Genomic DNA, 18,742 nt, shown 5'->3' with positions numbered 1-18,742 from the left:
TTGAAGAGAATTCAAGTTACCTATTAAATCAGAGGACGATTTAAGCAAAAATAGGCATCGTATACCTCATTGAAGAGCTGACTCACAAAAGCATCAGTTATGTTTCCCCCATTGAACTGCTTTAGGAAATGTCAAGAGGGCACCGGAATTGGGCAGTTCTCGGCTCCCGCACACGACAAAATTCCTTTCTTCAGCATTGTTTCTATACAGTTTCAAAAAAGCGGCCAAATGTCAACTGCTCTCACCATCTCTGGACGAGGTTTTAATTAACCCTTCATTGGGAGACGACCAGCCCTTTCACACATCTTCCTGGAAAGTGTTCTTCTAATGGTGATAAAATGGGCCATTTTGTTCACTGAGCTGTCAGAAGTGTCTGCTCTGCGCAGGGCAGGGCTGAGTCTGCCCAGGTGTGACCCAGGTGTCCGACGGCAGGCTACGATCTGTCACAGTCTTCATTTGCGTTCAAAAGCGTGACAACTTGCATCCTTATTTCCTGCTAGCACACCTCCTCTTTCTTTCATGACTTTCTGCACTAGTCGGCTCCACGTTCTTATGAGTTTCTTAAGTCATAGCGATGACAAATAGTTGAATATGAAGCTCATCATAGCTGGCAATGAAGGTATCTTCTGTGTGAGGCATGCGTCTGTGTTCTGTTCCCTTACGTTGGTTTCCCTTTCAGAAGATATATTTGAGACTGTCTGAAACAATGTGGGTTGAGGGCAGCTTTGAATCAAGAAACAAGAGCACTGTTTTTTTCCCCCAGTTAAGCTTAAAAAGATTTATTCCTCAACTATGTACAACTCTACTAGGTACCACAGGGGATATAAAAGAGATATAAGATAGAGTCTGGCTTTAGGAGTGACGAGAGAGGTCAACAATTTTGAGCACTTACTGTCTGCAGAGCACTGTGAAAGAGATAAAGAAGTAAAACACAAAATTATACAGGAAGATTTATGGTTAAAATGATAAACGATATGTGACTGCATATTCAGTGAATGGTACAAATGATCAGAGACATAGTTATTCTGAGTGAGGAGAGACTATTGTAGGATGGAAGAGGACCCAAGAAGGCACACCTGGAATAATCTTTCCAAAATGCCAATCTGATGATATCAGCCTGTCCCACCCCATTTAAAATCCATCCTGGGATTCAGTGATTTTTCCAGCTCTACTTCTGCAGCCTCATCTCTTGGGCTCTCTGTCTAGAATTTGATGCTCCTGCCATATTGAAAATTGATCTCAGTTTCTCAAAAGTTCTAGTTGGTACACCTCAGAAGTTTTACTTAGGCTTTCCTTCTGCCTAGGGCATTTAAAAAGTTTCTTTTGCCTTGCTAATTCTTACAAATTCTTAGAGCACTTCTGAGATATGCCCTGGATTCCATATCTGGATTAGGTGCTTTCTTGTCCTATTAGTTTTACTGTAATGACTGTAACTTCCTCGTGTTTCTCCCGCACAAGGCTCTGTTCACTGAGAGGTGGGAAGCCCATTTGCTGCATCACAGTCCATCCAAGGACAGTGACTGAGGTCCAGCGGAACAGGGCTTTGCAGGCACCGTGGGATTTTCACAGCCCGAAAGGAGCAGGCAGGGCTGGAACAAGGCTGGGAATGACTGACATTTTCCCAGCACCCTCCTTAGCCCTGTGATGGAGACCCTAAAGCCATCACCTCTTCATATCTTTATGTGAACTTTGCGAAATCATTATTTTTATGCCCATTTTAGAGAAGAAAAAACTGAGGATCAGAAGGTTTAACTTCCTAATTTGAGATGACATAGCTGGTCAGTTGTGAAACTAGAATTCAAATCCAGGTCTGCTGGGCCCTATGGGTTTGTTTGGGGAAATGTTTATTTATATATTTAAATTTTTTTCATCATATTGATCATTTGAAAATTTAAGTTGGTGTGATGCTAAGCACTTGGCATGGATATACATACAAACACCAGATAGGAGGTACCATAATTATGCTTGCATCACAGAAAAGGAGACTGAGGCTCAGAGAATTTGGCCAGCCCAGAGCTACCCCGCTAGCAGAGGAGGGGTACACAGGGCATGAACCCCGGGCTGTAGGCTCTGGAGGTGGGTTAATCACTGAGCCTCTCAGGTCCGCTGCCTGGATTCCAGTCCTGCCTCTTACAATTCATCCAATTCTGGGTAAGTTACTTCACCTCTCTGATCCCTGTGTCCTCATTTGTGGTTTTGAGGACTCAATATAAAATCCTTAGCACAGAGTCTGATGTAGAGTAAATAATAAATGTTAACATTAATGTCCTTCTTATTAGTTATTATTATTGCTGAAATTCTCATTTCATGAAAGATCAAACCTTTGTTGCCTCTTTGATATAGCACAATATTTTTTGGCGGCTTTATTATTTAATAAATTTTTGAGTTAAATTTTATGAGGAATGTTCCACAGAATCAGAATTTGCAACAATCATTACTAGATTTTGTGATGAATTGCATTTCAAATGAAATTTCAGAGGCCATGAATTTTGACAATAGAGATAGTGGGAGAGAAATATGCCTTTTTCAATTAGGAATGTATTAACAGGTTTACATGAAGCCTTGGAGAAAAATCTAGACAGCAGCTGCAGGGGTAAGGAATGGAGTAGGGGCCCATGTCTGGCTTCCTTCACAATTGAATTTTTGCATGCGTGTTGGTGGGACTATTCAGCGGGCTTCATCATCTTGTCTGTAACAATTTGAGTTCTGGCCTCCCCTAATTCTTGATTCGACTTAATGAGATATGTTTGGGAGTTTTCTGCTTGGTGTTGGAGCTGTGTGTACCACGTCAACACAAACCAGGTATGTAGGAAAGTCTCAGTTCAAAATCGGCCTCTACTGAACATAACTATCAATAAGCGACTATCATAGTTTCAGCGGAATTTCACCTTTGTTTTAATGTAAGATATTAAAATCTGTTACCGTACTAATTGGTGAAACCTCTTGAATTTCGTGTAATTAAAGGATTATGGGACTGAGACCTAGAATATGTTTCATCTTATTTCTAATACTGAACAGCAGTAGAAACACTCTCACATTTCTGGGCTTTAATCGTCTCATAGACAAAATGAGTGACACGGACAGGATCAGGGGTCAGCAAACAACAGCCTGTGGGTCAAATGCAGACCACATTGTTCTGTACGTACTGCCACACAGCCCATTTATGTAGGCAGCTTCTATGGCTCTTTTAGTGATGCAGCAGCAGGGTTGAGTAGTTGCAACACAGAGCGTGAGATTTTGGTGATCTGGTCCTTTACAGAAAAAGTTTGCTGAGCCCTGAATTTGACTATCTCTAAGATCATTTCAAGCTCTAAGTTAGAAACACAGCTCCACTGTTTATCAGTGGAGTGACCTTGAACAGATAGATCACTTAACCTTTCTGGGTCTCCGTTCCTTCATGTGTAAAAGAGGAAGGATAATAAAAGAAATGACTTCATAGGCTTGTTGGTTACATTAATTGAGATAACCTGTGTAAAGAGCATGGTGCAGTCCAAGTACATCATAAAGACGTACCAGAACAGCCATCGTCATCATCTTCATTCTTATTAATAATGGTGCTCTTTCTATTTTATTAAAAAATAACAATATACTTCAAGTTATATGTAGTCTATACAGTCTATTTTAATATTTTTGGGGCTTCTATCTCATGGCAGATTTAAAGCTATGACCAGGGATCTCTGGAACCAGCTGTGGTCATGTCACTCCAACATGCTGGGCCCTCCTCCCTTGGACAATTCTGGGGGCTTCCTCCAATCTGTGCACAATGGCTGGAAAGAGTACGTGTAATCTTGGAAAACAGAGACCTCTCTACGTATTTTACATAGTTCAATAGAGCCACCATTCCATGGGTTTAAGCAGGGAAATGGCATAATCATAAAGCTTCTACACTGATATTAAATCCATAAAGCTCCACGTGAAAGATAAGGATGATGTTACTTCAATTGTTCAGTTGTCTCTGGGTTTATTCCTGGGCGCGACAGATCTCATTGTCCTTTACGGTTGAAGTTCATTTTCCCCAAGCACAGAAAGGTGCAGAGAGACTCTTCTTGGTTATAGTTTGGCTTCTTTGACCAAACACAACCACGGATCTCTGGGGGTGGAATTGGTTTGCTGAGTCAAGAATCTAGATATCTGGTAGCTCCAGTATTTTCCTCTGTGGGCTCAAGGTCTAGAGAGAGGCTGCAACTGCTCTGGGAGCACCCCAGGGAAAGCTCCTCTACTTCCACAGAGGGAAAGCCAAATCCTCCTCTGCCTGCCTCCCAGCCCAGAGTCAACTGCTGAGTGCAGGCCAGTGCTCATCTCTAGGTCTGTGTTACATCTGCCTCCATAGACAGAGCTACTGTTTGCATCAGAATAGATGCTAAAATCCTTTCCAAAAGAGCAACATGATAATGAGCTCAGATATAAATGAAGTGCAATATCCAACACATGATTTTATGTCAGTGTTACTCAGTGATGAGGCCGTAAAAAAAAATGAATTCTGTTGTGGTGAATGTCAGTACTTTACACTGAAGGTTCAAAAACCCACAGTTTTTGAAGTGTTTCAAACCCATAGGGAATAAAAATGGAAGTTTCCAGTAGCTTGTCTCTGCAAAGAGAAAGTGGAAATTGAAATAAAGAGGGCAGGCAATTGGGACTCCTGAAGCAAGCAGGCTTATGTTCCTGATTTTCAGTGCCTTATTCAATTTTAATCAGACAAAACAAGTTCTTCAAATGTGAGTCAATAGCATTAGCTTCTTAATTGCTTCTAAATGATTTTTCTTTTTTCTCCCAGACATTCTTATTTGATGTCATATTGAACCCTGGTTTTGTTTTTTAGAAATATATTTATGCAGACAGCTCAGCACGGTGGTACAAACGTTGCTGCGAGTCCAAACTGGATATCTAGATGTACACACATGGAATGTCCTTCTGTAGAATTTCACCTCCTGCTGGATGAACAAGCACTGTGATATTTGGCCAGGTGAAGGGAGGCTAGAGATGATTCACATATGGATGATGCAAGTGAGCTCTCTTTACCTTTTGGTTTAATCTCTGATCTGGATGTTCCCTCCAATACCTTTTGCCCTCTTTTCTCCTACCATTGTGGTCAAGCTACATGCTGGTGAGTGGTCAGCAGCTAAAACTGGACGCACTATAGTAAAAACAAGACACAATAAATACACAAAGAAAGTATGGAAGGATGATACCATTTAATACCCATTGGGTTTGAGAATAGTTTCCTTCTTATTATTTCTGATGATAATTAGGTATGTGATTAGAAATTTAATTCGGTCATTTACTCATTCACTCAGCAGAATTCCACTATGGCCTACATTATTTTGATCACTGGGGATACAGAGAGTATGAGAAGTCCATTTCCTTGTCCTCACAGATTTTATAGGTCTGAAGTAAAAGTAGACATAGAGACAGGTGCTTAGTAAAGAAAGAAGATTCAAGACAGAAATAAGCTTTTTCTACAATTATTTTCCAAAAGATAAAGTATAATATAATCGGATTTCAGTGTCCCTCTCTCTCTCCCTTACCTTCGCCACTACATACAGACAATTCTGTTATTTCTTTTCAGTACCTGATTCTACCATAAAAGTTTTATTGCTGTAGCTTCTACCATAAGAGCTTTATTGCTTTGGCTTATAGCTTTACCCATACAAATGCTGTATATTTGATTGTATGTGTATATGAAAAAGAGAAAGAGGGACTCCTTAGGTTGTTATATGACTTTTAATTGTGAACGAGATCCAACTCCTTTCTCAAAGGATTAGATTAAAAAACAGGAAAGAGAGCAATGATATCTGTCATTTGTAGGGAAGAGCTGGTGAAGGAGAGTATGGAGCTCTTCTGCAGAAATTGGCCTGAGGATTTCTACATCCTATGCACTCTACCCTTCTCTATTCTCAGGATCTTCTCTTGGACAACTGAGGGTTCAGAAGAAATCTTTCTTCGCATTTTTCAAGTTTCATTCCCAGCATAGGATCCATATTCTGGAATGATTAGCTTATTACCTTAACCGCATTAGCCTCTAGACCTTCTTTCTACTCCAGAGTTAGAAAGCCCTGAACCTTACTCCATAGACTTCATTTATTTCAGCCCCCTTCTCTTTCAGCTTAAGTGTCAAGGGCAAATGGCAACTTGAGTAACATTCTTACAGCTGCACAAGACAAAGAAGTTTTGCAGTAAGCCATGTTGCTCTTCCGTGCTATGAAGCTGGCTGTGCAGTACTGGATCCAGACTTATCCAAATGGAACTTTCATCGTGGTCCAATGTCACAGTTTCTTAGACTGGAGCCTACTTACTAGGGTGGGTTCAGCGAGTTGCTTCCTGCACATAACTGTATTCAGAAGACCAGGGCTAGAGCTTCTCGGACAAGGTTGCTGACTCATTTTTTCCCAATATTCTTGTAAGCAATTCTAGAGGAAGAGCACAAATAGGTAATTGCCTCAAGTATACCCAAGTTAACTGTGTATATTAGACTTTTAGCAATGTACCGTGGTCCAAAGAAGTTACTTCTAACAGGTGTTCAGGAATGTATAATATCATTTTCATGTGTTCACTCAGAGTCACAAAGAAATTTGTTTTGCTCTCACTTTTTTTTTTGGAGAAGATTTCAACTGGGATGTAGGTGGCTCACAGTTTTTCCATCATAGTACTAAGAAAAAATCACAAGTGTCTTTGAGAGTGGCCTTATCCCCACTGTATGCACATCACAGTGACAACTTCACCTCCCCGTGACCTCTGGAAGCTGTTATTAGAAAGTGGCTAGTTTTGCCAGTCATTTTTGTGTGTTATATCTAAGGAGAAATAAAATGGAACAATTCTTTACTTCTGTGGATTGTGACCATTAATACCTGGAGTACATATTACCTTATGCCCTGAGTCAATCACATTTGAAGGTGGTACTTGTAGCTGTCCCTTGAACTTCTTCATAACAATGCATAGCTCCAGGGCCTAAGGTCAAGAGCTCGGCAGAGAAAAAAGGATATAATTAATCTTGAAATACCTATGGCTTCTGATATAGATATTTTTAATGTCTCTGATATAGATATTTTTAAAGTCCAGGTGTTAGTAGTTGCAGTCTTACTGAATACACCCCCAAAATGTACTTGACTTAGTGGTGATTGAAATAAGAAACACAGCAATTCATTTCAAAAACTGAAGTCATAGGAAGAATGAGAAATAAGTCCAAAAGCTGTAATAAATAAAGCTGAAATAAATAATATATTAAAAAGTTGTTAGACTTCCATAAGATTTAAATATCTCAAACCAAAAAAAAAAAAAAAAAATAGTCACTTTATCCTTTAATGGCATGTAAATCACAAGATTTCCTCTAAGTAGAAAGTTGCTACCATTAATGGTAAGAACAGAATACCCCATACAACAGGGGAGGTAGTGTAGCTTAATTTTTCCTTGGAAGTATAAGTCAAAAAGCTAGAGCAGAAAGTGCTGCACATATTTTAACAACCTGCATATATACAAAATACAAATGGGAACAAATTAGGCTCTCCTTCATAAAGGTATCTCAGGACAATTATTTGCAAATCAATTTGTGAAAGACATAGAAATATTGCTTTCTGGTTTGGGTCTTTCTGGAAGTGGCAGTTTTGTTGGTAATTTTGAGTAATTGTCAAGATTGCTTCATAATATCTAGTTTAGTGTGGCAGCTTCTAAGAGCCCACCATGGGTACACGAGCTGGGCTTTGCATAGAAGGGAGCTAGGAGCTAGTGCCTCTCTCAAGACCAAGCCTAGCCAAATTAGTATATTCTCCCTACCACATGCATTTTATATTCGGCTCTCTTTCATTTATTTCAATCCATGATTACCAACCTTACTACTAGTTCAACTACCAATGTCACAAATTTCGGCTGCCCCAATTTATGATCACAACTTTCTGATTAGCAGCACCACCCTCCCCCACCATTTAGTCTTGATACTCTCCCAGAGGTGACAAGTACTGAAGTAGAATTATAGGTAAAGGGCACAGGTTGAAGGAATTGGGTTCAATTCCCAGCCTTGCAACTTGCTATTTATATGACTTCAAAGAATCTGTGCCACTGTTTCCTCATCTACAAAATGGAGATAAAAAATCTTCCCAAAGGATTGTGAAAATTAAATGATACAATAAATGCACACAAAGTGCTTGACTCTATGCCTGAAAAGAATAAGAACTTGATAAAGAGTAGTAAGATTAGATATTTTCATTGTGCTTGCTATTACCATGGACTACCTGAGGTCCAAGACCTTCCTTTTCATATCCTTTGCCTTGTTCTACCTGAGTCTAGCTGCTGTGACCTTATCGCAGAGCCTCTAAATCCATGGCCCCTAGGATATCCCAGACTGGCAACAGGGAAATAGTTCAGAGCCACCTCGAAGCTACTGACTTGGTAAAAATCCACCTTCAGAAGGAAACCTCTAAAGAGCGATCAAGTCAGAGAAGTAAATGTCAGGTTGCTGAATGTTGGAACAACAAATCTTGCATCCCTAATGTGAGTAGACATTCCAAGGTTGTGGCTGGCTCGCCTATCTCTGAATGCTTTACTGGTTATGGAAGCAATTGAGAAACTGTCCCCCACTTTCTCCATCTAATAGTTACACTCCCACACTGAGAACTTGGCACCATGGGTCTTATCCTCAGACATGGGACCTGAGCACTGGGTCTGTCCTGGAGGATAGCCTGGGTCTATAACATCAGAGGGTGGGATCCTGGGAATGAGGCTGGGAAAGACTTCTCCTCTAGTTTAGGTGTGAGGTGAGCAAATAAAAAATGGTAGCACCCTTTCCCTAATTTCTTTGTAAATCCCCTAGTCTCACTTTCACTTTCTTTTCTTGTAAACTCTAATAAGGTCAATATATTGTCTTATTTTTTTTAAAGGCTCCATTTTTGAGAGTGTGTTTGGAGAGAGGGATTATTCTTCCTGCTTCCTAATAGCTAAGCTTCTGAAGCCCCCTCAGGATTTAAGGGGAACCCTCTGAAAAAGTACATCAACAAAGCTGTCCCCTGTCCCCTGGGGTTTCAGAATGAGGGCAAAGACACAGAAACAGCAGCTGGTAAGGTATGGCTTTTCCAGGTCCATCCTGTGTAATTCTCTTGATTCAGCCCTAGGAGACCCAGGGCAACCCTGCATTCCCTGCTGTCCACTGACACCTGTTACCCCACTGTCTTGGTCTTATAAGTGGAAACCTAACACTTACCATACTTATGGTCGTATCCAAAGCCCACACCAAGTAGATTTGTTATAATCTGTGGGAGATTTCCAGAGTTTTCCCAGCAGTGTCTCCCTTCCACAAAATTTGGAGGAGAGGAGCAACTTCTGATTTTCCAGTTAGCAGAGGTGTTAAAATCACGCAAGCCTTTATAGGAGAGGAAGAGGTGGATTTACCACAGTCACATTTCAGAGTTGAGTGTTGCGAGGGGACCCTTCCATCCTAGATTGGACACCAGCACATGTGTAATGGGCCGGTGGCATGGAAAGGCAGGGTGTACAGCAGTGGAGGCTTGCACTACCAAAGGCTCAAAATTCAAGGCCCTGGGCCACTCTGGGCTCTGGATTCACTGAGGGCTGGAAATCGCATGTAGAGTCTACAATTTCTTTGAATCACTGGATCATTTGCAGTGGATAAAATACACGATATTAATTCAAACTCTTTTTAAAAAGATTTTATTTATTTATTTCAGAGAGAGAGAGCATGCATGTGGGAGAGAGAGAGAGAGAGAGTATGCGCATGGGGTTGGGAGAGAAGCAGATTCTCCGCTGAGCATGGGCCTCATGTGGCTTGATTCCAGGGTCCTGGGATCATGACCTGAGCTGAAGGCAGATCCTTAACCAATTGAGCCATCCTGGTGCCCCTAATTCAAACTCTTGAATGTGCCACAGATGTTCACTCTTACTTTCATTAACTTAAATTATCAACATGGTTTAAAATAATAAGATTTTTTTCCCCTCCTAATGCTGTTTCTTATTTAGACAATGGTTTGAAATAAAATATCATGGCTGCTTCTTGACCTTAATCTGCTTTTAAACAGTCATACTGAATTCCTGAAAATACAAACTGAGGTGCCTTCCAGATTTAGCTTTCACTATTGAATTGGGAACAGCATGACTTTGCCATTGCTAATAATATACAGACACACACACACACACACACACCTGTGTATACATATATATTTATGAATGATATATATTGCTTTAACATCTTATCTAAGAAATTGGAAATCCTTTGTAACTTACTCCTTTGATTTTTTGGCATTCTGACATTTTTACAGATGAACAATTGCTCAATATGTAAAGTTTAAATGGCTCTCTTTATTCAATAAAGTATTGTATTATTGAATGAATTACAAAGAGGCAGTATCCTTTGCACATTAACTTTGAATCTGCTGCTTAGAGCAAAATCCTGGTTTTCTTTCAGATGCTAATAACATACTGTCCAGGCAAAGGAAAGTTATTCTCTAAAAGGATTTGGTAAGACTTGGTTTACTTTCATTATTTATTTTGCTTAATAATGATTTCTTAACAATAACAGAGTGACTTTTTCCCTTACTGTCCATTATGGTAATTTTAACTCAGTTGATGCTTTTCTGCCTTGGGTAAGTTAAAATATTATTGATTATGAAATAACTCAATGAAGAATATAATCCTTTTCTGATGGTTCCTGTTGATGGATGTTTTATTTTTTTGTAAAGAGAATGAAACGAGTTAGTCTTTTCTTTGTGCCCTGCTTAACTATGGTGACTGTAGTAGGTTTTGGAAAACGATGTTTGAAGAAATCTGAATCTGTTATTCATGAATGTTAATAAGTTTGAATAATGGATGGTATGGGTGCAAATGAAAGGGAGTCTGATCATCATCCTTTAGGAATCTTCTGGAATTAGTTGTAGGGATACCCATTCATTCTTCTCTATTGAAAGTGCTGTTTGTGGTGAAAAACAGCTGAGAAGTGAAGATAAATCACACGTGGTATGTCGGCAAGAGCCAAATCTTGAAAAGTAGGTATTTCAAGAGTGGGAATTTAATACAGGGAGGTGGCTACACAAGTGTTGAGGGAATAAAGGTGCAGAATGAAACACTGAGGAAATACAAGGACAGCTCACCTCCTGGGCTGAGGAAACAAAGGGAAAAGGACAGATGTGCCAGAGCTAGCAGCTTTGAAGAACTGGAGCTCCGACTTCTGAGGAGGGGATGTGCCAGGCTGCTGGGAGTACCTCGGAGGCAGTAATATAGGATCAGTTCTGAGATTATCAAAAGTACCTAGAGGTTGAACCAACTGCTGCTTCTGGAATAAAGTATACTGCTGAGGGAATACTGATGGGAATCGCAAGAAAACAGGGGAAAAGAAATCCCTGTACTCTTCTTCCAGCCTTCCATTCTCTGTTTAGTGCTCCCTATTCGTGGAACCCTAGGGAAACTGTAGGCAAAGGAAAAAATGTCGTTTTCAGAGTCCCAATCCCAGCATCATGAGAGTCTGCAAGCGAGGATCTGGAGTTGAGTCACAGTAGCTTAATCGCTAGTCCGCATGGTTTTATAGAAAGGTAGCTTGTGCCTAGTCTCAGGCCTAAGATCATAAAGAGTGTGTCCCTGATGGGGAAGAAGGAAGAATGGCAGAGTGACTGAGCTTACTCATCTGTTCCTTATTGTGGCAGTTGTAATAACTTTCCACACAATGTGCCCAATCAAACGTGATTCAGCCTTGCAGCTCCAAATACTTTAAAGAACATGTAAGTCCCCTCCCCTTTCACCTCCATTTTAGTCTCTGATGCCCTTGTATTCTGAATCTCAGAAGATTGTAGAAAATGCAAGAGAAGACAGACATGAATTTACAAAGTCACCTTAAGTTGGCCTTCCACTTTCCCGAAGCTTTGCGCCACGGCTTCACGTCGATGTGTCTTAAAATAAAAGAGTTTCAGAACTAGAAATGACCTAAAGTTCTGACCAGACATTTTTATAGATGGAAAACTGAGGGCTAAGCAAGTTAAGTGATTTGCCCAAGAATCTGTTTGATGGCAAAGTTAATTTTGGCTTTTGGGATTCCTAATTCTTAGCGTCTGGCTTGTTCTACCATACCACACTGCCAGCTAGGATAAGTTATTTCATGCATGTTTGTTATCAGTACATTTATTCATTGACCTTAATCATTACTATGAAATCACAAACAACTGCATTATGATTATGTGCTGTGCTGCCATTTGCTGTCATTTCCAAAGAAGATATCAAACCTAGACCCATGTCTCTCTGTCATGTCAGTGTGCCATTACTTTTGGTCATGATTTTTATTGAATTCTAGGTTTCTGTTGGAAGTAAAATGATATGTTGTGTCTCACCAGCTGAGAAAACAATGTTCATTGCTACAAGAGCTGAATATGAAATATAATTTTGTTAAAGTAGGGCTGGCTGGCCAGATCAATACTGCTGCTGTCCTAAATATTACAAAGAACATGGTTGGATCTTTTTACACTTTAAAAAATGTTGTCTGAATTTTTTTTAACATATTGCTGTTTTGCTAGCACAGTTTTTATAGTGTATATTTAAAATAATTTTTTGTTCTTCCTTCTAATATGCATACTTTCAAAAACCATAGCAGAAACCTTTATAATTCCAATAAGTTACAGTATAAAAATTAATTACATTTAAAAAATATTAGCATTTGATTGGGTTCCTAGCCTTTCAGTTTCCTATAACTCAATTCAATAAATTCTTACAAATTACTTAATCAGGAGGCTGTAATTATTATTACCAAAAGCAATAGTGAAATATGAGCAAAACTATCTTTGTCTCAGCATATACAATAGTTTCACAAGGTTGTCCACACTCAATGTCTATTTGTTTGGTAAGAATTTCTACCCATCCCGTGACCAGCTAAAACTTTTCCTCCACGACACCAGCATTCTTCACCACCCTGAACATAAAGGGTGTAATGATTAGCTTCAGGAAAGTTTTCACAAAAAAGATGGCCTTTGAATCATGTTTTGAAACAATGGAGGGAAGCATCTGTAGTGGAGGAGTTGGTACGTACAAGAAAGGTAATATTGCACTGAATTTAGGGAACTGCATTGGTGCGATGAAGATTCGGGCAGAGAGGTCTGTAACCAATTGGATAAACACACCTGAAGCACGTGAGAGAGATCCAGGCTCAAGATGAAGACTTGGCATTTAAGATGTGTCATTAAAATCAAGGGAGTAGATACAATCACCAAAGGAGAATGAAAAGAAAAGAGGCCAAAGACAGAAGCCTGAAAACCACTAACATACTGTGGGACAAGAGGAAGAGAAGCCAGCCAAAGGATCTGTGAAGAATGGCTGCAGGAGGAAGACCAAACCTGGGACACCCCTGGGTAGAACTGGGAGGATCCATTATTCTATGGCATGGCACATCTGGAATGCTATACCCTACCAACAGAGAGAGGAAAGTGGAGGCCAAAGTTCTCCTCACCAAGGCAAGAAGAAACTGGGAAACTGGCTCAGCTATCACAGACAATTCTGGAAGGATGGCAGCATGTGTATTAAACATAGTATATGAAGAATATAATATTCTCTCTGCTAATTCTAGAAATGATGTTTAACCTGTGGCAGTTGCTAGGACTGAACAACATCTGGACATCACTCAATATTTGGAAGACAAGTGACCTAGTAACTATCCTTAAGAATTTTATCCATGTGTGGATAAAACCCTATCAGAGAACCAGGGACACAAGAAGACGCTATGTCTCTCGAGAACTTGGTGAAAAGTAGGTAGGAACCCAGCACATCAACCAATGAACTAGGGCTCTTGAAAGGGACTCAATATAGAGAAGACAGTGAGGAATATCACAGGGCAACTGACCAACATTTAGAAACCTGAGACTGGGTCTGAGGCCCAGTCTAATAACCAGGCATGCGGTGGGAAAAGGAAGACTAATATTTTATTCTCTGGATGCACAATGGGACACCATTAACATTTGTTTAATGTAAACTTCACCAGTGAGCTTAAAAAAAAATGAATTTAATGCAATCTGGATAATTATATTGATAACACAGTACTTTACTACTACCAAATTTGCAGAAGTATGATGTTTACACTCCTCCATTAGCTCAAAAACGACTTTCTTTAAAAGAAACACATGTAAAGGAAATAAGCTGGAGGCCTCAAATAAAATTATTGGATCCATGAAGGTAAAAAGTCATGGATGGTGCCTTTTTTAGGTGCAATTTTCTTAATTATCTTTGGAGATACTCAGTTTATACTCATAGGAAAAAAAAAATTTAGCCCTAGTGAAAACATGAAATTGTTAAAAAAAAAAAAGAGAGAGAGAGAGAAGAAAATACAACCTATTTGAATATATTCAAGTGGAAGAGAATTTTGATTAAAAATTTTGAGATTAAAGTCAGATAAATTGGGTGGGGAGGAAAAGACCTTTTTAAAAAGCCAAATAAACAAGAGTTTACTCTTTGAACAGGAACCTGTCAGGTACAAAGAGGACATTTTAAGGCCAACCTATTTACATCAGAAGAAGTGTTGATCAAGTTTGCCCTAGAAGGTTAGAGGAAAATTGCTGATTTTATCCTGCCTGCTACACCCCCAGCTAATACAAATATTATCATCAAGTCTCTTAGGTGAACTAAGAAAACTATGAATGTGTATTAAAATTCCAAAAAAGAATCTAGCCCCACTCCCCCAAATTAGTCAGTTCTTTGACTTCCAAAATGAGCCAAACAAAAAGTACAAGAGAAGATACTCTGATAATGATGATGGAAATTGTTACAGCAATCTGTGGAATGTTGACATATGCTTTTGCTTGTAAAGATTTTTTTATTTTATAGAACTGAAAGTGCACCTATAAATATAATTTCTGAGGTAAAAAGATGAAGTCTGTGAAGCAAAGATACCTCCCTTGACTGACATCTGTCTGCTTTCTGTCCTCTTGTACTCATGTCTGCTACGTACTCGTGGAAAAAAAAATCCTTCGAGCCACATTTGACCTTGTATGCCAGGTTCAAAATGAGGGAAAGAAGTTATCAGCCTCTGGCCAGATGAGGAAGAACCACATTGTTTTATTGTAGTAAAGCTCACTTGGGTCCTAAAGGTTTGAGTACCAATGGTGCTTCCATTAGAAAGTTCTGTATTTTTTGGTTAAGTGCTGAGCTCAACAGGTACTTTGCTTCACCTTTATTCAGAATTAACACCTAACAACCACACAAGTGACATCCTTTAATCTTGAAACATAACATTTCTTTTAGGTAATTTTGCAGTGATATGAGAATTAAAACATAAATCTATTTATAGTACTAAAATAAGAATTTAACAATGCAGTATCATCCTATATTTTTGGCAATATCTTCACTCACATTTATTTATTTATTGTCTACAATGAACTATTCTTCAAGGTGCCAATGACACAGCAGTGAAAAAACAGAAAAGAAAAAAATCCCTGCAATAAGTTTACATTTTAGTGGGAGAGATAAATAAATAAAATAAGTCAATTGAAAAACATGTTAGAAGGTGATAAATGCTTTGGAAAGAATTAAAATGGGAGTGGAAGAGAGAGCATTTAGGAATCGTGAGGGCCCAGGGTCTGGCTCCAATTTTAAAAAGACTTCAGGAAAGGCCTGAGAAGATTTGATTCAAGAAGGAGATAAGGGAGCAAACCATGCAGATATCTAGAGGAAGAGCAAATCTGACATAAATTGTTCCTGATGTGTGTGAGAAGTAGCTAGTCGGACAACGTGACTGGAATGGAGTTTCTGGAAGAATAAGAGACCGGGTCAGAGAAGTAAGACAGCCCGTGTCCATTTTTACTCTGAATGCATTAATAATAGATTGGAGAAATAGTAGTGAAAGAAGAAAAGGTAGTTAGGAGGCTATCGTAACAATCTGGGTGACAGATGATGGTGCTAACAAGAGAGGTGGTGAGAAGTTGTTGGATAAAAAATCTATTTGACAGTAGAGCCAACAGAATTTCCTGACAGAGCAGATGTGGAATAAAGTAAGGTCTTTTGCATGAGCAACTGGCAGAATGAAGTTACCCCTCACTAACATGAGGAAAAGTGTGAATGAAGCAGTTTGAAAAGGTGAGAGACAGCAGGGATTCTATTTTGGGGCATGTTAAATTTAAAATCTCTATGAAACAAATAAACAAAAAACATAAAATAAAGTCTCTATGAAACAAAAATAGAGATTTGGCACATTTATTTGGCTATATGCCCTTGGGATTCAAGACTGAGATCCAGGCTGGGCATGTACATTGGATGTTATCAGTATTTGGATGTATTTCGAGTAATAATACCAGATGAGACAACCAAAGATGTGGATTTAGACAGAGAGAGGAGGGCCAAGAATGAGGGCACTCCACCATTTAGATATTGGGTTGACAAAAGCAAAAGAGGTTAAGGAGAAGTGGCCAGTGAAAGAGAGGGAAATATGGAAGCCACGTGAAGATAACTTTTCCAGGAAGAGGGAGTGATCAGCTTGTCAAGTGCTGCCAAGAGCTCATGGAAGGTGAGAATGGAGAACTGACTACTGAACTTAGCAATATGCAGTAGAAATTTCCATGTGACAATGATTGCTTCAGGACTTGAAAACCAGGTGTTATGATTAAATAACCCTATTTATCCACTGCCAGGTTGCCCATGACATTAGAATGTTGTGGTGATATATTTTAGGAATGGAGTTTTTCCAGTTGTGCATGGAAAGAACATATTTCCTCAAGGTTAACTATTTCATTGTAAATTGTCTCTTTTTATTTTGTTACAGCTTTATGAGGTATAAGTGACACAAAATAAAGTACATATATAGAGAGTGTACAAGGTGACAGGTTTGACATATTCCTATATATATAGAAGTGTATATATATATATATACATATATATACACACTTTTTTTTTTTTTTTAAAGATTTTATTTATTTATTCATGAGAGACAGAGAGAGAGAGAGACAGAGGCAGAGGGAGAAGCAGGCTCCCCGCGGAGCAGGGAGCCCGATGCGGGACCCGACCCCAGGACCCTGGGATCACGACCTGAGCCGAAGGCAGACGCTTAACCGACTGAGCCACCCAGGCATCCCCCTTTTTTTTTTTTTTTTTTCATATATATACACACTTGTGGAACTATCACCACAATTAAGACAATAAACATATCTATTTGCCCTAAAGTTTTTCTTATAATAATTTGTAGTCTATACCCACCCCATGCCCAGCAACCAATGGATCTGATTCCTGGCACTTTTATATTTACCCACATATTTTTTTCCAGCTTTATTGAGATATGATTGACAAAAATCATACATATTTAGGTTGTACAATGTGATTTTTAAAAGTCTACAACACGATGACTTAATATACATATACTTGATGAAATGATTTTCATAATCAAATTAACTAACACATCCATTGCCTTACATAATTACCATTGTTTTCTGGTGAGAACACTTGAGATCTACTCTCTTAGCAAATTTCAAGTACAAAACACAGTATTATTAACTATAATCACTATGGCCTACATTAAATCCCCAGAATTTATTTATCTTATAACTGAAAGTTTGTTCCCTCTGATCAATATCTCCTCATCCCTCACCCCCCAACCTGCTTTTACCCCTGGAAACCACCATTCTATTCTCTGGTTCCTGTGAGTTCAATTTTTTTTAGATTCCACATATAAGTGAGATCACTCAATATTTGTCCTTTTGTGTCTGGTTTATTTCACTCAGCATAATGTCCTCCAGATTCATCCATGTTGTTGCAAATGACAGGCTTTCTGGATTTCCTTCTTTTTTATGGCTGAATAATATTCCATTATATTTATATAATCACATTATACATATATATATATTATACAATATACATATATCACATATTCTTTATCTATTCATCCATTGGCAAACACAGGTTGTTTCCACATACTGGCTATTATGAATAATACTGCAGTAATGAACCTGGGGGCATAAATATCTCTTTGAGATACTGATTTCATTCCTTTGGATATATATACTCAGAAGTGGGATTTCTGGATCATGTGGTAGTTCTTTTTAAAAGTTTTTTGAGGAGCCTCTATGCTGTTTTCCAGAGTGGCTATAACAATTTACATTCCCATTGATAGTGTACAAGGGTTCCCTTTTCTCTACATCCTTGCCAACCCTTGTTATCTCTTGTCTTTTATAACAGCCATCCTAACACATTGTGGTTTTGATTTGTATTTCTCTGAAGATTAGTAAAGATTAGTACTTTTTCATGTACCTGCTGACGATTTATACATCATACTGTATACCATACTGTTATATGTCTATATCATGCAGTATACACACACACACATATGTATACATATCATATAGTATATATAACTATATATATCAAGGTATACCACCAAAGGTACCCAGAATTCTCTTTGAATGTAGAACTATTGTAATAATCAAAATATCATCCCTTACTAAAGATGTAAGTGCCTCTAAAATTGTCATACACCATATTACACTCCCCTGGAAATCATGTGCTCCAAAAATTCACAAGGAAGTTTCAGGAAGTCTGATCATAATGGTCTGTGCGTGATTAGTCCAGGGCACTGAGACTCATTCCCAGTAAATGTGCAGTGGGGCTTTTACATGCCAATAAGGAAAGAAGAGACAAAGGCAGGCCTGTTTTATAAAATCAAACTTGAGGACGCTTGAATTCTAAGGATTAAGAAAGGGTAAGATATCTATAATCACAGTGATCTTAAGTGATTTAAGAAACTCAATTCGTAAAATATATTTATTGAATTATGAATTAATATAAAGATTGCCAA

Source organism: Halichoerus grypus, chromosome 5 (assembly GCF_964656455.1).
Source record: "Halichoerus grypus chromosome 5, mHalGry1.hap1.1, whole genome shotgun sequence".
NCBI classification, from domain to species: Eukaryota; Metazoa; Chordata; class Mammalia; order Carnivora; family Phocidae; genus Halichoerus; species Halichoerus grypus.
This window is presented reverse-complemented; position numbering follows the sequence as displayed.